This window comes from Malania oleifera, chromosome 3, assembly GCF_029873635.1.
Source record: "Malania oleifera isolate guangnan ecotype guangnan chromosome 3, ASM2987363v1, whole genome shotgun sequence".
Classification (NCBI taxonomy): domain Eukaryota; kingdom Viridiplantae; phylum Streptophyta; class Magnoliopsida; order Santalales; family Ximeniaceae; genus Malania; species Malania oleifera.
Window position 1 is genome coordinate 93,549,314 of NC_080419.1, and position 7,934 is coordinate 93,557,247.

Genomic DNA, 7,934 nt, shown 5'->3' on the forward strand with positions numbered 1-7,934 from the left:
GTATATGTATTAATTAGGATAAGGGTAGGGATGAGTAGGTTATGATAGTTTTAAACTTAAAATTACGTTAGATTTCAATTAGAGTTATATCTACCAAAATTTCGAAGACGAAATTTTTATAAAGAGGGGAGAATGTAACGACCCCAAAAATAATATACATGGAAATGTAAAAAAAAAAATTAAATTATCTCTCTCTCTCTAAAGTCGTCTCCCTCTCTCTCTCCCCCCTCCCCTCTCAATATCTCTCTCACTCTCTTAATTGTTCTTGCATTTTTTGGCCAAATTGGACAACGAACATTATTCCCAGGTCCCAACTCTACTCTCCAAGGATTTAACCGAAAAGATTTCATCATCCGCACGTCGTAGGCACCACTCCAGGGCTAATGTAAGTGAATTAGATTATGTCAGAATTTTATAAAATATACATTTTTAAGTTTATTTGTAAGTAGGCTAGGTTATGTCAAATTTTATTTTAAAATTATGCCCGATTAAATTTGATTACGTGAATTTAATCATATCCATATTATTTAAATATATGCCTGAGTTCAATTAAACCACAGGGATTGGATTATATCAGGGGTTTTTGAATATATTGGAATTAAATTAAATATGTGAGATTGATCATATGAAATTATAATTATTATACAAATTGTGTTATATGAGTTTATTTTATTTTATTGCATATTTGAGTAAGTTTGGGATTTTTTTGGTGTTATATTTATTATATGTTTTATTGTGAATTTTACGGTGTTATATTTATTATGTGTTTGATTGGGAGAATGATCAAATTATTATACTGTTTAATTGCATAAATTATATTATATGTTTTAAGAACCATGATGGCCGCAGTTACAAATGAATATTAATGCAGCCACACTATTGTGAAAGTGTTGGTGGTGGATAGTGGATTTGGCTTGGGGTATGAGTATGAGTATGATAATGAGTATGAATGTGATAAGCAAATCTCACTTATAAACATGATATTTAACTTAGTCTGGTTGGTTGGTCAGCTAACCAGTTAAGTCCAATTTTCGGACCACATAATCCTGTCATGGGGACAATTAATAGGCCTAAATAGTGTTTTGGAGAAGAGTTCGCATATTTAATTATATATGTGACCTACTATTTATAAATGTAGTTTTTATTAAAGTAAAATTATTAAATTTATTTTTATACTGCCAAACTCATTTTAACCACACATTGATAATAATCTAGTCTTTACTTACTGAGAGGTGTCTTATCTAATTATTTTCATACATTTCAGATACCTTGAGGAGCCTAACCGCAATCAGAGTAGCATAGCGGAAGCGTGGGTGAGATAGTAAGAGTTATTTAGAATAGATATTAAACCAGTTGTGTTTTAAATGTATTAGAATTTTTGGGATTGTTAATTTTGATATTGGAGATATCATTGTAATAAGGTAATTAGTACTCTGATATAAATATTTGGAGATTTTCCATTGTAAAATTTTTGGGTTGTCACAAACAGACTAACGAGTCACCCCCACTTTACACTAGGCATAACATACTCAATGAATAAAACATATACTACTATTTACATTATGGTTATCCATCCCATGTACATAAGGCAAATGGTCATACACAAGCATAATACCCTAAACAAGTTTGACTCATGACATCTTCCTCTAATTATGCGGTTAATATCCTCATAGACTTCGATGATAAGTTCTCTTCAACTTTATCCATGAACAACTACAAGTATTTCACTAACATCTAGTTAATTTCTTTGTCTCTAAGGTCTTTCCCTTTCACTAAGAACTCATCTACTTCTTCCTTAATTATGATAACTCTTTATCTACAAGGATGACTTCAACTTCTCTTTGTCAAGTTGCGTTCTCTACAATGATGCTCTAGGTAACTGAATTCTGCTTGGATTTTCAACATCGGGGTTACATAATTGTCGAATGACTTAAGGCAACTGATATGAAACACAAGATGCACCTTCATCCAAGCTGAATAATCAACCTTGTAAGAGGTCTTCTCGACTTTAACCAAGATGGAAACTAGTCCTTCATATTTGAAAAGTAGTATCCTATCTTAACTTTGTAGTGACCTGAAATGTTCATGATGGAGCTTGTTGACCTTATTGGTCATATCCAGTTATGATTATGACAAATACTATGATGTTTAATGGTTGATGAGTTTGTGTGTAGGACCAATCGGAAGTATCATATGGTGCACGGACATGGGCTTGAAGAAGATAAAGACCCAAACCTTTTATTTGTTGTAATTTAATTTGAGTTTTATTCGGGTCTGTAATAGTAACATAAGAACATGGTCTGTAATAATTATGGACCTTAGGGAACACCTTCGGTCAACCGACGCCAGATTTTTGGGATTAATTCTCAAATGCCTTAAACTGACCTTAAGACCCACAAATCTGCATGAAAAAGTTCCCTATTGCATTAAAAATAAACATCATTTGAATAGGGTGAATGTATAAGAGAGTTGGAACCGAAATGCATTAAAAATGCATGTTCAATCGACCAAACTTTCATAGTGTAAATCTGTCGGTCGACCGAACAGGTTAAGCGGTCAACATTTTGACCATAACTCGGTCGACCGTACTGTACCAAGTTCATATGACTTGGTCGACCGACCAAATTCAAATGGGCAACGCCCTGGTCGACTGAACCCACACGTGGGAGAATCTAACGCCCTGGTCGACTTAACTTCATAGTTCAAAATCACCTAGTCAACTAAACCTCAAGTCCGGTCAACCGGTGCTCTCGGGTTGGAAAATTTTTTTACCGCAATTAATTTTTTTAAAACAGGTTAAATGGTGTTAAAATGTTTTTAAACAATTCTAATAATACCCTTCATGTCCTGAACGGTTATATTTTTGGGGAACTCTATATATACCCCTTCATTTGCAAAAATTAGCATGAGATTAGTAATAATAATTAGCAAATATCCTCTGATTTTCAAAAAGCCAAAATCTCATATTCAAGTCATATACTACTCCTCTTGCTCTTTCATATTGCAAATACTTCTTTGTAAGAGTATTCTTGTGTTTTATCTCATCAAGTTTAAACTCTCTTTTGCTTGTTCTGATTGAGATTTATTTTTCATAGAGAGTAAGTTTCTAGTTTTTTTAGGAGGCTTTGTAAATAAGTCTTCCATAGAAAAACTTCTTAGGGCTTCTGAGTTTTGCATTTTCATTACAATACTCAAGAGTTCAGATTGTATTTTGGTTGTGAAATAATATTTTACAAATCGATTTCAAATATCTTTTGTGGTTTGTTTGAGAAAAATATTTGTTGAAGGTATTTGAAGTGTGTTTGAAGATAAATACTATTTTGCAAATTGATTTCAAATATCTCTTTTGATTTATCTTAAGAAAAATATTTTGAGATATTTGCTTAAGTGCTAAAAGATCTTTATCATACCTTTTGATTGAGATTATCATCTTGATACAAAGATCAAATAAATTTTTACAAACCATTTTTGAATATCTCTTGTGGTTTATATTAAGAAAAATTATTTGTTGAAATATTTGAAGTGTGCTTATGATCTTCGTTTGTGCATTGTGATGAAATCATTATTTGACACAAAGATCATATCATTTACACTCTCACGCACTGATTGCAATATTTGCATAAATGTTTGAGAATAGACACTTAGACTACACTGAGCTTATCAAATCTTATCTTTTGGTAGTGCATTGATTATACTGTGTGTATTGTAGTACATATATGCTTAGTTGAGAAGCACATTTGTTGTACACAAATTTTATTGAGAAATCTGTTGTATTCCAGGCGTGACCTAAGGTGGCGATAATCCAGCCCGGAAGGATTGTGTAGGTTGAGGTCAGCCCTATGATAATTGACCTAGTTGTAAAGGTTGAGGTCAGCCTGTGCTAATTGACCTAGTTGTTTAGGTGCCGCTCCACCTGTTAAGTAAGCCTGTAGTGGTAATCCTTGTGCTTGTTAGCCAAGGCAGGGATGTAGGCAATTTGGCCGAATCTCGATAACATATTGTGTGTATTGCTTACTTTTCCGCACTTTACTTTTATTACACGTGTATGTTTATTTGTTGATTGCATAGATTGACCCTAAGTTGTGTAATACTGTTGTTACACCGATTGAACTAGGTGATAATTTTTAAATTCCGAATTCACCCCCCCCCCCTCTTGGGGTTGCACCAAAGCTTACAGAGCTTGACAACCAAGTCACCCACTTTGAAGTGCAATAGTCTTCTCCCTTGATTTGCCTACTTCTTCATCTACTTGGAAGCTTTCTCCATGTAAGTTTGAGCAACCTCTGCATTCTCCATTCTTTGGTGAAGATGTATACTCCCAGACTTTTTCCATTATATGTTCTTGCATGGTTATATGACCAAAGAATTTGATGCTCTACCGAGCAAAAAAAACACTTTTCTCTTTTCATATGAAGTTTATTCTCCTTCATCCTATCAAACACCTTCCATAAATTCTCTTTATGTTCCTCTAGAATTGAATTGCAGAAAGTAATGTCATCTAGGTATACCATGACAAACATATCAATTACTCATAAAACACCTGGTTCATCAATGTGTAGAATTTCGCTAGTGCATTCGTTAACCTGAAGAGCATCACTAGAAATTCATACGCCTCATATCACGTCATGCAAGCATTCTTAACTCATCACCATCTATTATCCTCACATGATGATAGCCTAATCAGAAGTTAAGTTTGGTGAAATACTTAGCATGACTCAACTAATCAAACAAATCAAAAATCAATAAAACGAGTTACTTGTGGAGCACAATCACCTAGTTAAGCATGTGGTAGTCCACGAACATCTACATGCTCCCATCATGTTTCCTCTGAAACAATATTGGTGCTCAGAATAATGCTTTGAAAGGACCTATATATCCCACTTCCGGTAACTCATCAAGTTGCTTCCTCGGCTCTGCTAACTATGGTGGTACTATCTAGTATGACCCTTTAGTATGAGGCTTCACCTCCGTTGGCAACTTGATCTTATGCTCCAAATCCCATTGTGGAGGCAAGTTGTGAGATAGTTTGTTCGGCATCACAACTTTATACTCATCCAATGAAACTTGGATGCTAGTTGGCATCTACTTTTCACCTCTCTTTTTTATTTAACACCAACGAGATAAGATATGTATTTTCACCCCTTCTGAAACTCTTCTTGAGTTGCATGGCTAAGAGGAACTTCTCATCGTTCCCTTTCTCGCAACAACTTGCACCATGCAAAGGTTATCTCCTATTCAAGAAAAGGAACAAACAAATAGCATCATATTGCCTTAGTCTCCTCCAAGTATACTATTCCAAGTATCACTCAAAAATAATCCATCAACAAGACTATGAAATTTGCATGTCTTGCCCATTTTCCAAGCTTCATAGTCACTTGTTTAACTGCTCTTAGAGTAGGTTAATTTGTGAAGTCAACCGCTTTCATGCATCCTAAGTCCTTCTCCAAGTTCAAGTCAAGCCTCTGTGCTTCTACCTGTGACACAAATTTATGGGTAGCCAACACTATTATCCATTATAGCATAGGTGCTCATCCTGTTGATTCAAAAATCTACAAACATTATCCTTTTTGCTTAGGAAAATTTTGATTCTTTTGCCTACCTCTCCAACATGTTGAGTGGTCACATTGCACCCATCCTTGAGGTTTCCTCCTTATCCTCATCATCTATTGTGCTCCCTCCACAATGGAAGCTTGCAAGGCATTGAGTGATGACTTGTGAGGACAATCAAAAAGATTGAGAGAGTCTCAACATAAGAAGCATGTCATCTTACCCTTACTACTGGATGTGCTAAATGATCGAGACAATGAAGCTTCTTTTGAAGTTGATGCGTGGCTGATGGTTCCCCCACTTTTGGGTTCGCCTTTCTTGAAATACTTTCCATTATTTCTACCCACATCACTCTCTTTGGACACTATAGAACTCTTTCTAATGTTGTCAGTCAAGCATTACGCATCAATCTATATAGTAAGGAAGTTTTGAACTTTTTGTTGATGAAGTTTTACCCTTGCCCACGGTTTCAACCCTCAAATAAAATAAAATAGTTCGTCTTTTTCTAACATGTCCTAGATATTCAACATTAAAACAAATAATTATTTCACATGCTCCGTGATTGTACTAGGGTGTTTAAGATCTTGTAGTTTACTCACAAACCTTGTATTCAACATTCTTATGAAAGATTTAGGCCTTGAGCTCTCTCTTTAAGTTTATCCAATAACTACACACCATCCATTATGTATCTTATTGTACTTGGTACACCACCACAACTTAGCATCACCACTGCAGTACATTGTAGCCACAAATACTTTCACCTCCTCTAAGTATGTCCTTGTTGCACAAAAGTATCATTCTATGTCAAATAAAAAGTTCTCCAACACCTTAGCATTACTTGCACCCCCATATGCTTGGGGTTCCTAAACCTTTGCATACTCTGTCAACATAGAGCTGGAATTTCCCATAGAATGAACCATCAAGTTCATCTTACAATTAAAATCCCCCAACTAGATCTATAAAGCTTTTACTGTAGTGTGGAAGTCCTCTAACATTCCCACAAAGGAAACATGTGTTTTTAAGATCCCTCCAATACATCAACACATTTAGCAAGTCCGACCATCTCCATGCCACACTGTCAGTGTTGCTTGGTATGGTCTCTTACTGATGCTTCACAATCCCACAATACAAAGGCAACCAAATTCAAGAAGCAATTAACTAAGCTCTAATACCAACTGTCACAAGTCGAACACTTCCACACCTTTTGAAGGATCATACGAAACTAGTTAAAACACTTGTTTAACTAAACAACTAAAGTATTTCATGATTTACCACAAGAACACATTCACGAAGTCAAAATGGTAAGTAAGAGGAAGCAGTAAACAATTCATGTAAGCAAATTACAATCACACAATAAACATTGAAGCAATAACAACACCTTCACAGGGAACATGTGTTTAGCGAGGAAGACAAGTACGCTAAACAAGTTTACAAATGCTAGTGTGTTTTGGAATGATTAATGAATAGTCTCTCTCCCCTAAAGAGTTGCATTCAACCTTTGACATTACGAAACATTAAAGTGACTGAGGAGTCGTACTGCTACTTTACATTAATGCATAAATATTTAATGAAAAAAAAATTAGACTATTATTTACATGATGGTTACCCATCCCATGTATGCAAGGTAAGCGGTTACAAGTCAACAAAATACCTTGAACAAGCTTGACTCATGAAACACATGTAGGCTATATTTAGTACGTTAAAATGAAATACTTAAGAATGGAACAAAATGAAAAACTATATGACGAATATGTAAAAAATATAAAAATCAATTTTATTTTATTCTTGTCTGCTAGAAAAGTCATTTAAGTTCTAAATATGATGGGACATGCAACCGATCCACCTAGGCCCATTCAAAATATGTCCCGGCAATTGAAACGGGAAAAAACTCTCATCATTGGTGTTTTCATAGATGAGAGGTCTCAACAACAATTTTATGAGTATCAACCACAAAAACAACCAGAACAATTATGAATAAATACAAGGACTTGGTCTTTGCCAAGCTAGCTTTCAAAATATGGAAGAATTATTGGGATTGATTGGAAATTAATTATCCTTTGTTTCGGTGCATGGAATTTTGATTTTGGATTTGAATTTTATATGAATTTGACAAAATTATGTTGAATTTCTTCTAAATTCAAACTTTAAAATCCATGCTCTCAAACACTATCCTATCTTTGCATTAGGAAGAAGGGGCAGCAAACTTGGGAGCTACTAGTTGAAAGCCAATTCTCATCCGTTTCAGACTGCAATTTGTGCTACTCTAAAAATGAAAATGTAAAAATTTTTATTTTATCGAATTAGTATCAAATGTAGCTCTATCCTGGATGCAGATTCATTCTAGGAAAGATGAAAGGATCTCTCCTATCTTGAAATAGATTATCTAC